The sequence below is a fragment of the Pelobates fuscus genome, chromosome 2 (assembly GCF_036172605.1).
Source record: "Pelobates fuscus isolate aPelFus1 chromosome 2, aPelFus1.pri, whole genome shotgun sequence".
Classification (NCBI taxonomy): Eukaryota; Metazoa; Chordata; class Amphibia; order Anura; family Pelobatidae; genus Pelobates; species Pelobates fuscus.
This window is the reverse complement of record NC_086318.1, coordinates 311,420,246-311,437,669: the sequence shown is the minus strand read 5'-3', so window position 1 is coordinate 311,437,669 and position 17,424 is coordinate 311,420,246. Positions and strand designations below refer to the sequence as shown.

The 17,424-nt window shown below is 38.6% G+C and overlaps 1 pseudogene; it reads left to right on the top strand.

The window, feature by feature from the left end:
* Positions 1-210: 210 nt before the first annotated feature.
* LOC134586318 (endogenous retrovirus group 3 member 1 Env polyprotein-like) lies at positions 211-1,410 on the top strand (annotated as a pseudogene).
* The last annotated feature ends 16,014 nt before the right edge of the window (positions 1,411-17,424 follow it).

The window sequence follows — 17,424 nt, the reverse complement described above, 5'->3', positions numbered from 1 at the left end:
ATACAACTTTGTTAAGTACCACTTCTTCCCTAGGCATCCTACTATTTGATGCATGCAAAGCGATTTCTGGTAGTGGATAAGTTTGGGAATCTTTTCGGTTTCCAAATATATGGTACCGGGACAGACCCAGGAGCCATCATATATATAGACCTTGAAACCGAGACCCTGAATGCCCAAACTCATCAGGTATTCCATTCCTTTTATGAGGAGATGAGTTTTGAAGATAAAGTTTCCCACACTGTTAAAAACCTGTTCATCGATCTGGCTGAGAGTATTGCAAGTAGTCTTAATATAACTAGCTGCTTTGTATGTGGAGGTACAAATATGGGAGACCAATGGCCATGGGAAGCGAGAGAAATATGGTGCCCTGGTTCTGAGACAAATGATCAACGATGCCTTCCCACTCCAGTAATTAAGCAACCATACGGGAAAAAACGGAATGGCAATTAAAAACCTCCATAATAGGTCATGTATGCTTAGCTAGGGGAGGCCCAATGTATAACACACCTGTAGGCAAGTTGACTTGTCTAGGGCAGAAAGCATATAATGCTAGTAGCCATAATACTACCTGGTGGTCGGCTTCAAATGTCTCAGAGCCTACCAATCCTTTTGTTAATTACACCAATTTAAGAGAGATATGGTTTGATCTATCGGCTACATCTAACTGGAGAGCCCTGAAAATGTATACTGGATTTGTGGTAAGAAGGCATATTCAGAATTACCACAAGATTGGGCGGGGGCATGTGTGCTAGGTATGCTCAAACCATCCTTCTTCTTGTTACCAATCCAAACAGGAGAGACCTTGGAAGTTAAGGTCTATGATGTAAATCATAGGGAGAAGCGAGAACCATTAAATATAGGTAATTGGGAAGATGATGAATGGCCACCACAGCGAATTATTAATTACTATGGACCTGCTACCTGGGCTGAAGATGTTACTTATGGTTACCGAACCCCCATATACATGCTCAACCGCATCATAACATTACAGGCGGTGGTTGAGATTATAACCAATGAGACAGCTGAACTACAGCCATTAACCAAAATAGGCTGGCTCTTGACTATTTATTAGCGGTAGAAGGAGGTGTGTGCGGAAAATGTAATCTTAGTAATTGCTGTCTGCATATAGATGATTAAGGGCAAGCTGTGGTTGACCGTACCAGCCACATGGTTAAATTAAAGCACGTACCTACTCAGATCTGGAACAGGTATAATCCAGGTAGTTGGTTTGGAAGCTGGTATGAACAGTTTGGAGGGATAAAGGCACTGGTAGGAGGCGTAGTATTTATTATTATCTTATGCCTCTTACTACCATGCTTGATTCCATTAATAATTCGGTCCAAACGTAGTGTTATTGAGAGCACTATAGGAAGACAGCAGCTCATAAAAAATGGCCATCTGGAGATATGAACCTCTAGCCCAAAGATAAAAAATTTGTAACCATTTGTAACCTCTGGACAGTGCCCCAGGGAGGCGGGGAAGCCCACGACCCCCATACTTCACAATACAGACCTTCATGGGGGATCTCAATTGCCCCTTCACCAAGCAACATCAAAGGCAAACAGGGAAGGTAACTTGACGGAACCGCTGACAGCGACTACTTACCACAGAGAACAGGGACTCTGTCTCCCAACGACGTGCTCCCACAGTGCGCCTGCATGCATACCCGCCGTACACAAAATCTGCAAAGCGGCAGTTCTAGCGAGGGGACGCAGGCGGCACCCTGCGGCAGACTTTCCTGGACTCTCTACTGCTTACCCCGGCGGACTCTGCCCTTCTGTTGCCCGACCCTGGCGGTCTTGGTCCGACACGTTTGGGGCCCACAGGACACCAAATACTGGACTCTGCCTGAATAAAACTCCCAACCGGGAACTAACGCTACTCACCAGACGAACCGGCGCCCAGCACTGAGCAACTGACAGCGCGAGGGGAGCACAACCACCCCCAACAGGGTAGCGGATGAACCACCTTGGACTGGGACTCAATGACAGGCAAAGTGCCTAATATCCCCTACCTTTTCACATCCCAAACGAACTCTCATGAATATATGCAATCAAGCCTTAACACCACTTCCCATTGCTCCAGCCATGGACCGCAGGGGGAGGCTTTACTTGAGACCAAGCGACCACAAAATAAGCAAACCTACCTATAGCCTAACCCATAATCACGCAAGCTGCATTAGTTACTCAGCACACATAGCACATACACCACAATCTCTACTGTCAAGCAGTCCATATAGCCTACCAAGCACAGTGATAGTTATTTTCACCCCTTTGCTTAGCAACCTGCAACAAGCATATACAATACGTATAAATATCAGCATATCAATAGGCTGTTCAAAATGTCTAGCTAGCATTGTATTGTGGTTGTCTCCCCTAACACACCATTAACAAATACAATGCCTACAACCTGCATCACAACTGTCTAGCTAATCAACACACCTAACCTGCTGAATATCACTTACTCAAATGCTATCTTAACAAGACAAATGTTGAGTCAAGCTTGTTATCTATATATATAAAAAATGTGCAAACTTATGTGCCACAGTTTAATTTCTGTAATTCCTGAAACATGCCGTTGTGGCGTCTGTTGATAACCTGTAATTATCTGCACAACCAAAATAAAGATTTAAAAAAAAAAAAAAAAAAAGGAATAATGAACATACAAAATATGAAGCAAATATGCATTGTTGTATGTGGATGGGAAAAACAAACAAAAGACACAATACTAATACAAAAGGGAAATTGCCAAATGCATACTTGCCAATATTGTCAAGAGCAGAAATGCTTTGAAACCACGTAGTGCAGCTGCTATTGTGTTTAAATATCCAGAAGAGTACAGAGCACTGGCGTACATACCGCAGTCGCAGGGGTCGCAACTGCGACCGGGCTCGTCACTCCAGGGTGCCCCACCACCCTGCAGACCAATGCAACTGGGTACCTGTCATCATCATTTGAGCCCCGGCCCGCCGCATGTTAAGGTGCTCATCGGGGAGCCCATGCTGTCAGGACCACCTGATGAAGATGGATTGTCAGGGGGCCGGTCAGCGCTGCGGAGCTTTAACAGCACAACCGGGCCCCCTGTGATGAGATCATCACTGCTGGGAGGAAGTGACTGCCCGTCACTCCTCCCAGAAATCACACAGAGCCCGCGCGGGAGGAAGCAGTTGGGAGTCAGAGTGGGAACTCTGACTCCCATCAACCTGAGCCACCAATGGACCCCAGGGAAAGTAACCCTCCTGCACCTATAAGGTAGGAAAAAGGAGGGTGACTTAAATATGATGTGTTTGTGTTTGTTTGTATGGGTCTGTGTCTATCTGTCTGTTAGTATGTGTGCCTGTCTGTTTGTATGTATGTGTCTTTGTATGTATGTCTTGTGTCTGCCTATATGTATGTGTCTGTATGTGTGTGTGTCTGTCTGTATGTGTGTGTGTCTGTCTGTATGTGTGTGTCTGTCGGTATGTGTCTGTGTCTATCTGTATGTGTCTGTGTCTATCTGTATGTATGTATGTATGTGTCTGTGTCTATCTGTATGTGTCTGTGTCTATCTGTATGTATGTATGTATGTATGTGTGCCTGTCTGTTTTTATGTATGTATGTGTCTATGTATGTATGTATGTATGTGTGTCTTGTGTGTATCTGTGTCTGTCTGTATGTACGTGTGCCTGGCTGTCTGTGTGTATGTGTGCCTGTCTGTCTGTTTGTATGTATGTGTGTCTTGTCTGTATGTATGTGTGCCTGTCTGTTTGTATGTGTCTTTGTATGCATGTTTGTCATGTGTGTGTGTTTGTCTGTCTGTTTTTGTGTCTTTGTATGTATGTGTGTCTTGTGTGTGTGTGTGTATGTCTGTCTGTATGTTCGTGTCTGTATGTATGTGTGCCTGTCTGTCTGTTTGTATGTATGTGTCTTGTCTGTATGTATGTGTGCCTGTCTGTCTGTTTGTATGTATGTGTGTCTCTGTATGTATGTGTGTGTGTGTCTGTTGAGGGGGGAGAGTTAGAGGAGGGGAAGAGGGAGGGGGCTTGTGGGAGTGAAGGGGGGGCCCATGGATCAGTTTCGCACCGGGGCCCCATGGGTTATGAGTATGCCAGTAGCATTTATTTTTAACAGGGACCCAAATTATTTACATGACACAGTATTAGCTGGGTGACCCAGTGTACAATTAAAATATTAACACTGTATTTTAGTATGGAAGGAAGTATATTATGTAAAGCAACTTTATTCAATTTCCCAAAAGTGAAAAGGTCATCTATTGCACTTCTGTTAATGCATTCCATGAAACATATGCAGAAGATATGTTTTCTTAAGTAGACATAATTCAGTTTTCATTAACAAAAAAAAAAAGGTTCCATTGACATTGAGTAGAAATGTAGTAGCTTTGCTACTGTATCTTTTAGAATGTCTACCAGTCCTATCAGGTCATGTGACCAGAAAGCAACAGTTGTAGTGACAGTTGGAGTGGAATAAATTGGCCGTAATTACAGTGAAAAATCACAAGAAACAATATCAAACTCTATCAATTTCCAGCTAACTAAATAACAATTAGATACCCTACAGGTTATTATGTCAAAAATATGGAATATGAAGTTTATTCACCAAAAAGTGTCTTGAGGTGAATTGAGAAGACAATATTATTTAGTTTAAAATGGGTAAACTGAAGGTTTTTCAACTATCTATTTTAGCCTAAATTTTACAATTCATCAAATCATACTGTTTAGTTAATTAAGCCGGTTTGGCTTTTAATACCGTGCACTGCCCATAGAACTGACCTTAAAATACATTAACATAAACATCAATCTTACTATGATTTATTTTCTTTTTTAAGTTGTGCCTACATTTGAAACAAAAAAAATAATTAAAGAAATCACATTTTGTTTTTAAGCACCGGGCTGCATTATTAAAGTGGCACTGTCACCGTCTGGGGAATTTGCCGAAATTCACAAAAATGTCCGACAGTGGAGCAAATTGAATATATCGATATATTTTCAAATTGAAACCAGCAATAGATGAATCTAAGTGACCATAATCAGAGACTAAAGTTTGGAATATAAATATTTAAATGATTTGATTGGGGTGTACTCCTACATTTTATAACAAGTGTTGAAAATTATATTAATGATGTATTACACTAGACTCAAATGATCTGTTTCTTTTGTCAAAAGGCATACCTGCTGTTTGAATGGATATCTTATTAATTGCATACCTTTCCAAAGCCGCCCTTGCCAAGAAGTTTGTGGAAAGTAAATCTCTCCAGCGAAAGAGATGAATCCAACGATGAACTTGGATCTGCTGGAGAGATGCTGATGTCTTCATTACTTTCCTCTTCACTCGCGCGTTGTTTTCTTTCTTCATCTTGATGTTGTTCTTTCTTCTTTTTCTTTATCTGTAGATCTCTCCCAACGTTACCTTTTTGTTGTTCTCTTCCTTGGCTCTCTACCTCTTCAGCGGTCCTCTTCTTTGCCTTCTTATCGCGCATGTTTGAATGTGATGGTTTAAAACCACGAATGTCGAAAAAAATTGCGCCAACTTTCACCAAGCAAAATTGCTTTCAAAAGGTTTAAAAGAAATGGCAGGTGCATGAGCCAAGTTCTATGTCATAAGTTCTAAAGTGCTCTGATTGGTCAGAAAATGCATTGTGTTATTTTTTTTTAAATCCCAATGATTATTTTTAAAAACATTTTATCATTAACGAAAAAAACAACTTGAAAATATTTCATGGTGGCACATTGTGGCTGTTAAAATTCCTTGGAAATGTATAATTTCAAATGTATTTTAGGTTTAGTGTTTAGCCCCTCATCTATGCCATTTGTGCAGAGTCCCCAGTACTTTGGGGACAAATAACATGTTGAATGGGTAAAAATCAGGGGTAGATATATACGTACATGTTAAATCACATGTTTAGTGTTGTAATGTATTAGGGGCTTGTGGGAAAAAAAAAGTATCCTTGACTGTAATTTCTGCTTTTTCTGCTTCATTGCACGCTTTTAGCAAAGGTCTAAAATTTACTCGCCACAATAAATGTATTTTTTTAAAATTGGGCCATGACACAGTATTAGTGCAAGAAGTGACCAGCTGGAGGGGAGCGCAAGGAGCTTTCTTCCTGCCGGTTCAGCCTGACATTGCGCCCCTAAGGAGGCCATCTTATGGTAGTGCTAGCTCTGAGTGAACGTAACCACTGGGTAGCACATCAACATTTAATAAGTAAAGTATTGTACATGTCTGGCCATCTTAGTGAAGTAATTAATTTTTTGAGCTGCGAAGATGCCCCATATTTTGCCAATTTTGTACCGTCATTAATATTCTACATTTGATCAACCAAAAGGAGTAGGTATGCAATTTAGTCCTGTAACTTCACACAAATTAGTAAAGATATAAGTGGGGGTAGCTGTATTCAGATGTTGCTGAACAAAAATGTATTTATGTAGTAACACAGTTTATAAAACACAGCAAATATGCACATAACTATACAAAAAAATGCATGTATGCCCAGCGAACCTGCACCATAGAGAGACAGGCTGCTGAGTGAAGAGGTCAGAAATACATTAAAATCACCAGGTGGAGATGCTAGTATGTTTGAATAGCCAAATGCTGTGATGAGAACAGTCTCTATACAGAGCCATAGGGGTGGGCAAATAGTAAATCACCCACATGTTGTAGAATTGCAACTTCCATGATGCTTTGCCATTCTAGATGCTGACAGCTCTCGTTCTACAACATCTGGAGATCTACCATTTGCCTAGCTCTAAAGCATTTCTTCTTAACAGGGACCTTGATAATATGAATGGCATTGGCGAGGTAATAAATTCCTCAGCTAAAAAAACATTTTAGGCAAGTAAACAAATTCTGCAAACCAACTTCATACACTCTCCCCAATTGAGAAAAAGTCCTCTATTGCAGTTCGGTTAGAGACACGGTAGAAAGCAGTTATTGAGGACATTAGCTGAGACCTTATAAAAATGATGTACCACCGGCATAAGGAACGGCACTTGTTCGGTCTACAAAAAGTAAATACGTAGTTAGCTGTAATCTGACCAGAAAGGCTCTGAGACATGACAAAGAGGGACAATGACATCTTTCATAATATTTCAATAAAATATATGCGTATCATACAGTACAAATAAGCAGTTTCTATATTTGACTCGTAAATGTAGAGGAACAGAATTTTTCTTATTGTTGTAGCGCACATCAGGTTTAGAAAATACACAGCAAAAATAAAATGAATAGCACGAATAAAAAGGAATAATGAACATACAAAATATGAAGCAAATATGCATTGTTGTATGCGGATGGGAAAAACAAACAAAAGACACAATACTAATACAAAAGGGAAATTGCCAAATGCATACTTGCCAATATTGTCAAGAGCAGAAATGCTTTGAAACCACGTAGTGCAGCTGCTATTGTGTTTAAATATCCAGAAGATGTAATGATAGCAGTCCTCTTGCAGAGTACAGAGCACTGGCGTACATACCGCGGTCGCAGGGGTCGCAATTGCGACCAGGCTCGTCACTCCAGGGGGCCCCGCCACCCTGCAGACCCCTGCGACTGGGTGCCCGCCATCATCATTTGGGCCCGCGCATTTTAAGGTGCCTATGAAGATGGATTGTGAGAGAGCCGGTCAGCGCTGCGGAGCTCTAACAGCACAACCGGGCCCCCTGTGATGAGATCATGACTGCTGCGAGGAAGTGACTAGATGGGCCGAATGGTTCTTATCTGCCGTCACATTCTATGTTTCTATGTTTCCTCCCAGAAATCACACAGAGCCCGCGCAGGAGGAAGGAATTGGGAGTCATAGTGGGAACTCTGACTCCCATCAACCTGAGCCACCAATGGACCCCAGGGAAAGTCACCCTCCTGCACCTAGAAGGTAGGAAAAAGGAGGGTGACTTAAATATTATGTGTGTGTTTGTTTGTATGTATGTATGGGTCTGTGTCTATCTGTCTGTATGTATGTGTGCCTGTCTGTTTGTATGTATGTCTTGTGTGTGTATGTGTATCTGTCTATCTGTCTGTCTGTATGTGTCTTTGTATGTATGTGTGTGTGTCTGTCTGTATGTGTGTGTGTCTGTCTGTCTGTATGTATCTGTGTCTATCTGTATGTGTCTTGTGTCTATCTGTATGCGTCTGTGTCTATCTGTATGTATGCATGTGTGCCTGTCTGTTTTTATGTATGTATGTGTCTATGTATGTATGTGTGTCTTGTGTGTGCCTGTGTCTGTCTGTATGTACGTGTGCCTGTCTGTCTGTCTGTATGTGTGCCTATCTGTCTGTTTGTATGTGTGTGTGTCTTGTCTGTATGTATGTGTGCCTGTCTGTTTGTACGTGTCTGTGTATGCATCTTTGTTGTGTGTGTGTGTCTGTCTGTAAATGTGTCTGTCTGTTTTATGTATGTATGTGTCTTTGTATGTATGTGCGTCTTGTGTGTGTGTGTGTGTATGTCTGTCTGTATGTTTGTGTATGTATGTGTGCCTGTCTGTCTGTTTGTATGTATGTGTATCTCTGTATGTATGTGTGTGTGTGTGTCTGTCGAGGGGGGAGAGTTAGAGGAGAGGAAGAGGGAGGGGGTTTGTGGGAGGGAGGAGGTGGGCGTCCATGGATCAGTTTCGCACCGGGGCCCCAAGGGTTATGTGTATGCCAGTAGCATTTGTTTTTAACAGGGACCCAAATTATTTACATGACACAGTATAAGCTGGGTGACCCAGTGTACAATTACAATATTAACACTGTATTTTAGTATGGAAGGAAGTATATAATGTAAAGCAACTTTATTGAATTTCCCAAAAGTGAAAAGGTCCTCTATTGCACTTCTGTTAATGCATTCCATGAAACATATGCAGAATATATGTTTTCTTAAGTAGACATAATTCAGTTTTCTTTAACAAAAAAAAAAGTTTCCATTGACATTGAGCAGAAATGTAGTAGCTTTGCTACTGTATCTCTTAGAATGTCCATCAGTCCAATTAGGTCATGTGACCAGAAAGCAACAGTTGTAGTGACAGTTGGAGTGGAATAAATTGGCCATAATTACAGTGAAAAATCACAAGAAACAATATCAAACTCTATCAATTTCCAGCTAACTAAATAACAATTAGATACCCTACAGGTTATTATGTAAAAAAAATATGGAATATGAAGTTTATTCACCAAAGGTCTTGAGGTGAATTGAGAAGACAATATTATTTAGGTTAAAATGGGTAAACTGAAGGTTTTTCAACTATCTATTTTAGCCTAAATTTTACAATTCATCACATCATACTGTTTAGTTAATTAAGCCGGTTTGGCTTTTAATACCGTGCACTGCCCATAGAACTGACCTTAAAATACATTAACATAAACATCAATCTTACTATGATTTATTTTCTCTTTTAAGTTGTACCTACATTTGAAATAAAAAAAAATTATTAAAGAAATCACATTTTGTTTTTTAAGCACCAGGCTGCATTATTAAAGTGGCACTGTCACCGTCTGGGGAATTTGCCGAAATTCACAAAAATGTCCGACAGTGGAGCAAATTGAATATATCGATATATTTTCAAATTGAAACCAGCAATAGATGAATCTAAGTGACCATAATCAGAGACTAAAGTTTGGAATATAAATATTTAAATGATTTGATTGGGGTGTACTCCTACATTTTATAACAAGTGTTGAAAATTATATTAATGATGTATTACACTAGACTCAAATGATCTGTTTCTTTTGTCAAAAGGCATACCTGCTGTTTGAATGGATATCTTATTAATTGCATACCTTTCCAAAGCCGCCCTTGCCAAGAAGTTTGTGGAAAGTAAATCTCTCCAGCGAAAGAGATGAATCCAACGATGAACTTGGATCTGCTGGAGAGATGCTGATGTCTTCATTACTTTCCTCTTCACTCGCGCGTTGTTTTCTTTCTTCATCTTGATGTTGTTCTTTCTTCTTTTTCTTTATCTGTAGATCTCTCCCAACGTTACCTTTTTGTTGTTCTCTTCCTTGGCTCTCTACCTCTTCAGCGGTCCTCTTCTTTGCCTTCTTATCGCGCATGTTTGAATGTGATGGTTTAAAACCACGAATGTCGAAAAAAATTGCGCCAACTTTCACCAAGCAAAATTGCTTTCAAAAGGTTTAAAAGAAATGGCAGGTGCATGAGCCAAGTTCTATGTCATAAGTTCTAAAGTGCTCTGATTGGTCAGAAAATGCATTGTGTTATTTTTTTTTAAATCCCAATGATTATTTTTAAAAACATTTTATCATTAACGAAAAAAACAACTTGAAAATATTACATGGTGGCACATTGTGGCTGTTAAAATTCCTTGGAAATGTATAATTTCAAATGTATTTTAGGTTTAGTGTTTAGCCCCTCATCTATGCCATTTGTGCAGAGTCCCCAGTACTTTGGGGACAAATAACATGTTGAATGGTTAAAAATCAGGGGTAGATATATACATACATGTTAAAGCACATGTTTAGTGTTGTAATGTATTAGGGGCTTGTGGAAAAAAAAGTATCCTTGACTGTAATTTCTGCTTTTTCTGCTTCATTGCACGCTTTCTAGCAAAGGTCTAAAATTTACTCGCCACAATAAATGTATTTTTTTTTAAATTGGGCCTATATTTGAGAATAAAAAAAAGAAAAAAATACTTTTTTTACTATAAAAAAACATTCTAGCCCCCTGAAACTGACTCCTAGCACCAGCAATCTGAGATCAACGTTTACCTCCTTCCCAGATGGTGCAGTAATAGGAGTGTGAAGAGCAACGTATGTGTACAGAGCACAGGATGTGTCCTGTATTACACTGCCTGGTCATAAGAAAGCAGGGAGCCCGCAGCAGTGTGAAACAACTCCTCTCTTGCTCCATAAATTAATGTTAAGCTAGAATAACACAATACTGGCCCCTCTTCAGAGATATCTCATAAGTTTAAGTTCTTTTTTTTTTCAGATTTTTTTTTTTAATGTATATCACACCCTTGCATCATTCAATTCAAGTATACAACACACGCCACACACAGTTGTACTTAAATTGGCCATAATTACATTACAAAAATCACAAAAAAACATTTTTATACACTATCAATTTACAGCTAACTAAATAACAAGTAGATACCCCACAGGTGAATATGTTTAAAATATGGAGTTTATTAACCAAAGACTATCTTGAGGTGAATGCATAATTGAGAAGACACTATTATTAGGTTAAAATTGGTCAAGTGAAGGTTTTTCAACTATCTTTTGTAGCCAAAAATGTTTATTTCATCACCTCATACTGTTTTGTGGATTAACCTTGTTTGATTTTTAATACCGTATAGTGCCCATAGAAATGATCTTAAAATAAAGATTAATCTTACTATGATTTCTTTACATGATTTGATTAAGGTGTACTCTTACATCTTATAACAAGTATTGAGAATTATATTAATTATGTATTACTTCAGACTCAAATTATCTGTTTCTTTTGTCAAAAAGCATATCTGCTGTTTTAATGGATATTTTATGACTTGCATACTTTTCCAAAGTCGCCCTTGCCAAGAAGTTAGTGGAAAGTACATCTCTCCAGCGAAAGAGATGAATCCAACGATGGACCTGGATCTCCTGATGTCTTCATTACTTTCCTCTTCACTCGCACGTTGATTTCCTTCTTCGTACTGATGTTCTTCTTTTTCTTTACCTGTAGATCTTTCCCAACGTTACCATCCTTGCTGTCTCTTTTTTGTTGTTCTCTTCCTCTGCTTTCTGCCTTTTCAGAGGTCGTCTTCTTTGCCTTCTTATCAAGCGTGTCTGAATATGATGGTTTAACACCAAAACAAAAGTTGCTCAAACTTTCACCAAGTAAAATCGCTATTGAAAGGTTTAAAAGAAATGGCAGGTGCATGAGCCAAGTTCTATGACATAAGTTCTAAAGTGCTCTGACTGGTCAGAAAATGCATTGCGTTACTTTTTAAATCCAAATTATTATTTTCATTTTTTTCATCATTAATGAAAAAAAACGACTTGCAAATATTTCGTGGTGGTACATTGTAGCTGTTAAAATTCCTTGAAAATGTATAATTTCAAATATATTTTAGGTTTAGTGTTAGCTTCTCATCTATGCCATTTGTGCAAAGCTGGCAGTAAATATGTTCATATCTATTTCCTTACTCAGTTGCTGATTGTGGCACACTAGGCATTTTACTTACTGTACCAGGTTGTGTGCGTATTCTGTTTTGTTGCAGTGTATTTAGGTAACATGTATCTATTGCCCTACACAAGGCCATCTATGCAACTGGTATGCAGCAAATAACCATTCATAGGCATCAGAAATATAGGGCAAGAGGGGGCATCTACACCCTGGTCCAAACTATTATGCAAATTATATTTTTCTCATTTACCTAAATAATTGATGTAAATATCAGTCAGCATAATTCTCATGTTATCGACTATTAAGAGAACAATTCAAATTTTATTGAACAAACCTCCTAATTATAACAGTATTTTTTTAAAACATAAAAAACGTACAATGCACTGTTCCAAATTATAACACACAGTAAGTTTCAAAACACTTTATAGATTGTAAAGAACTGAAAATTGTCATTTGTTGTGTTTGCAGCATATTTACTGAAATCAAAAGCTATTTCAATCAAACTTATAACAACATTTTAACTTTTTAAACATTTTAACAGGTCACGTTACATTTTAACATAGGACCCCTTATGTGATAGCAGCTTCACAAGTCTTGCATCCATTTAACTTGTGAGTTTTTGGACAGTTTTTGCTTGAATTTGTTTGCAAGATGTCAGAATAGCCTCCCAGAGCTGCTGTTTGGATGTAAACTGCCTCCCACTCTCATAGATAGAAACATAGAAACATAGAAACATAGAATGTGACGGCAGATAAGAACCATTCGGCCCATCTAGTCTGCCCAGTTTTCTAAATACTTTCATTAGTCCCTGGCATTATCTTATAGTTAGGATAGCCTTATGCCTATCCCACGCATGCTTAAACTCCTTTACTGTGTTAACCTCTACCACTTCAGCTGGAAGGCTATTCCATGCATCCACTACCCTCTCAGTAAAGTAATACTTCCTGATATTATTTTTAAACCTTTGTCCCTCTAATTTAAGACTATGTCCTCTTGTTGTGGTAGTTTTTCTTCTTTTAAATATAGTCTCCTCCTTTACTGTGTTGATTCCCTTTATGTATTTAAATGTTTCTATCATATCCCCCCTGTCTCGTCTTTCCTCCAAGCTATACATGTTAAGATCCTTTAACCTTTCCTGGTAAGTTTTATCCTGCAATCCATGAACCAGTTTAGTAGCCCTTCTTTGAACTCTCTCTAAGGTATCAATATCCTTCTGAAGATATGGTCTCCAGTACTGTGTACAGTACTCCAAGTGAGGTCTCACCAGTGTTCTGTACAATGGCATGAGCACTTCCCTCTTTCTACTGCTAATACCTCTCCCTATACAACCAAGCATTCTGCTAGCATTTCCTGCTGCTCTATTACATTGTCTGCCTACCTTTAAGTCCTCAGAAATAATCACCCCTAAATCCCTTTCCTCAGATGTTGAGGTTAGGACTCTATCAAATATTCTGTACTCTGCCCTTGGGTTTTTACGTCCAAGATGCATTATCTTGCACTTATCCACATTAAATGTCAGTTGCCACAACTCTGACCATTTTTCTAGTTTACCTAAATCATTTGCCATTTGGCTTATCCCTCCTGGAACATCAACCCTGTTACATATCTTAGTATCATCCGCAAAAAGACACACCTTACCATCAAGACCTTCTGCAATATCACTAATAAAAATATTAAAGAGACTGGGTCCAAGTACAGATCCCTGAGGTACCCCACTGGTGACAAGCCCAAGCTTCGAATATACTCCATTGACTACAACCCTCTGTTGCCTGTCACTCAGCCACTGCCTTACCCATTCAACAATATTGGAATCCAAACTCAAAGATTGCAGTTTATTGATAAGCCTTCTATGTGCAACAGTGTCAAAAGCCTTACTGAAATCTAGGTAAGCAATGTCTACTGCGCCACCCTGATCTATAATTTTAGTTACCCAATCAAAAAAATCAATAAGATTAGTTTGGCATGATCTCCCTGAAGTAAACCCACGTTGTCTCTGATCTTGAAATCCATGTGTTTTTAGATGTTCAACAATCCTATCCTTTAACATGGTTTCCATCACTTTCCCCACTACTGAAGTAAGGCTTACTGGCCTATAGTTGCCCGACTCCTCCTTATTACCTTTCTTGTGAATGGGCACAACATTCGCTAACTTCCAATCTTCTGGGACTACTCCTGTTAACAATGATTGGTTAAATAAATCTGTTAATGGTTTTGCATCTTTTGCTTGAGGATGCTCCAAAGGTTCTCAATAGGATTGAGGTCAGGGGAGGATAGAGGCCACACCATGACTTTCTCTCCTTTTATCCCCATAGCAGCCATTGATGCAGAGGTATTCTTTGCAGCATGAGATGGTGCATTGGCATGCATGAAGATGATTTTATTACAGAAAGCATAGTTCTTCCTTCTGTACCAGGGAAGAAAATGGTCAGTCATAAACTCCACATACTTTGCAGAGGTCATCTTTACACCTTCGGGGACCCTAAAGGGGCCGACCAGCTCTCTTCCCATAATTCCGGCCCAAAACATGACTCCTCCACCGACTTGCTGACGTTGCAGCCTTGTTGGAACAGGGTGGCCATCCACCAACCATCCACTACTCCATCCAGGGTTGCACGGCACTCATCAGTGAACAGGACTGTTTGAAAAATAGTCTTCATGTATTTTTCTGCCCAATGCAGCCGTTTCTGCTTGTGAGCATTGGTTAGTGGTGGCCGAATAGAAGGTTTATGCACAGTTGCAAGACTCTGGAGGACTCTACACCTTGATGTTCGTGGGACTCCAGAGGCACCATCAGCTTCAAATATTTGTTTGCGGCTATGTAATGGTATTTTAGCAGCTGCTCTCTTGATCCTATGCATGCATCTGGCAGAAATCTTCCTCAATGTGCCTTTATCTGCACAAACCTGTCTGTGCTCTGAATCAGCCACAAATCTCTTAATAGTGCGATGATCACGCTTACGTTTTCGTGAAATACCTAATGTTTTCATACCTCGTCCAAGGCATTGAACTATTTCACTCTTTTCGGCAGCAAAGAGATCCTTTTTCTTCCCTATATTGCATGAAAATGGTGCTCTTAAGACCGGAGGGCGTACAATTACGCCCTATTTTAAGCGGCTCTAAACGCCGCCGGGCGTAATTGTACGCACTCCGTTTTTTTCTTACTTACCCGGTCGCCGGCGATCCCACGCCGGCGACCGCGGTTGGGGGGACTCCCAGGGAGACCCCTGCGGCACATCCGACGTCCTGGGGGCCCCCCGGCCATTTGAGAGTGAGGTCCTTGCGAGGACCTCACAATCACATGGCCGGGTTAGCTGGCTCAGGCATTGCCAGCAAGGGGACTAACTGTAATGACAGTTAGTCCCCCTGCTGGCTGGAAATAAGATAAAAATAATTAAAATAAGTGTAAAAAAAAATAATAATATACTTAGATCATATATATATATATTATATATATATATATATATATATATATATATGATCTAAGTATATATACACACATATACACACACACACATACACTGTCTAGGTGTATTTTACTATTAATATATATGTAATTATATATATATATATATATATATATTAATATCAAATTACACGTAGACTGATACTGATTAAATATATATATATATATATATATATATATATATATATAATTATTGTTATATATATATATATTTATATGTAATATAGAAAAAATATGTAAATACGTAAAAAAAGTAAATTAAAAAAATAATTAAAAATAAATAATTAAAAAATATATAGATGTGTTATTTCGTTCTAACTGTATTGTGATATTAATATATGTATATATTTATATCAAAATAGACGTAGAACGAAATAATATATATATCTATATACATAAATATATACGTATATATCACTATATATCAATAAAAATATTTTTAAAAAATGATATATATATATATATACATATATGTATATAAATACATATATTAATTCTACACATATATTTATGTCATATTTTTACATAATTAGGTATCCTAATTAATTACAATTAGCGGGACCTGCCTGACAACCCATGCCAAAAGTATAGGGAATTTAATTTGCTAGCACTATATTTAACCCTATAACTTTCCAAGACACCATAAAACCTGTACATGGGGGGTACTGTTTTACTCGGGAGACTTCGCTGAACACAAATATTAGTGTTTCAAAACAGTAAAATATATTACAATGATGATATCGCCAGTAAAAGTGAAGTTTTTTGCATTTTTCACGCACAAACAGCACTTACACGGACGATATTATTGCTGTGATACTTTTTACTGTTTTGAAACACAAATATTTGTGTTCAGCGAAGTCTCCCGAGTACAACAGTACCCCTCGTGTTAAGGTTTTATGGTGTTTTCAAAAGTTACAGCGTCAAATATAAGGCTTGTGTTTCATTTTTTTCACATTAAAATTCGCCAGATTGCTTACGTTGCCTTTGTGACCCTATGGTAGCCCAAGAATAACCATTTGCAATAGTAGACAACCCAAGGTATTGCAAATGGGGTATATCCAGTCTTTTTTAGTAGCCACTTAGTCACAAACACTGGCCAAAATCAGCGTTTTTTGCATTTTTCACACACAAACAAATACTAACGCTAACTTTGGCCAGTGTTTGTGACCAAATGGCTACTAAAAAAGACTGGACATACCCCATTTGCAATACCTTGGGTTGTCTACTATTGCAAATGGTATGCCATTATGGGTGTAAATTTATTTCCTGAGCTACTATACAGTCTCAAAGGCAACGTAACCAATCTGGTGAATTTCAATTTCAAATGTAACATGCTATATTTGACCCTGTAACTTCCCAAAACACCATAAAACCTGTACATAGGGGGTACTGTTTTACACGTGAGACTTTGCTGAATACAAATATGTGTATTTTATTGCAGTAAAAGCAAACAGTATTATGACATTGACAGTTAAAATGTCATGTAGAACTAAAAAAATAACAAAATTTCTTATTTTCTCCCATTTTTTTATATTAAATTATGTTTCATAGCTAAATATTTTATATTAAAAGAAAGCCCTGTTTTCCCTGAATAAAATGATATATAATAAGGGGTGGGTGCATTTAATATGAAAGAGGTGAATTACGGTTGGACAGACATATAGCGCAAATGCCAGGTTTTGTTTACGTTTTGTTCTGTTCACAACTAGTGATGTCGCGAACATAAAATTTTCCGTTCGCGAACGGCGAACGCGAACTTCCGCAAATGTTCGCGAATGAGCGAACCGCCATAGACTTCAATAGGCAGGCGAATTTTAAAACCCACAGGTACTCTTTCTGGCCACAATAGTGATGGAAAAGTTGTTTCA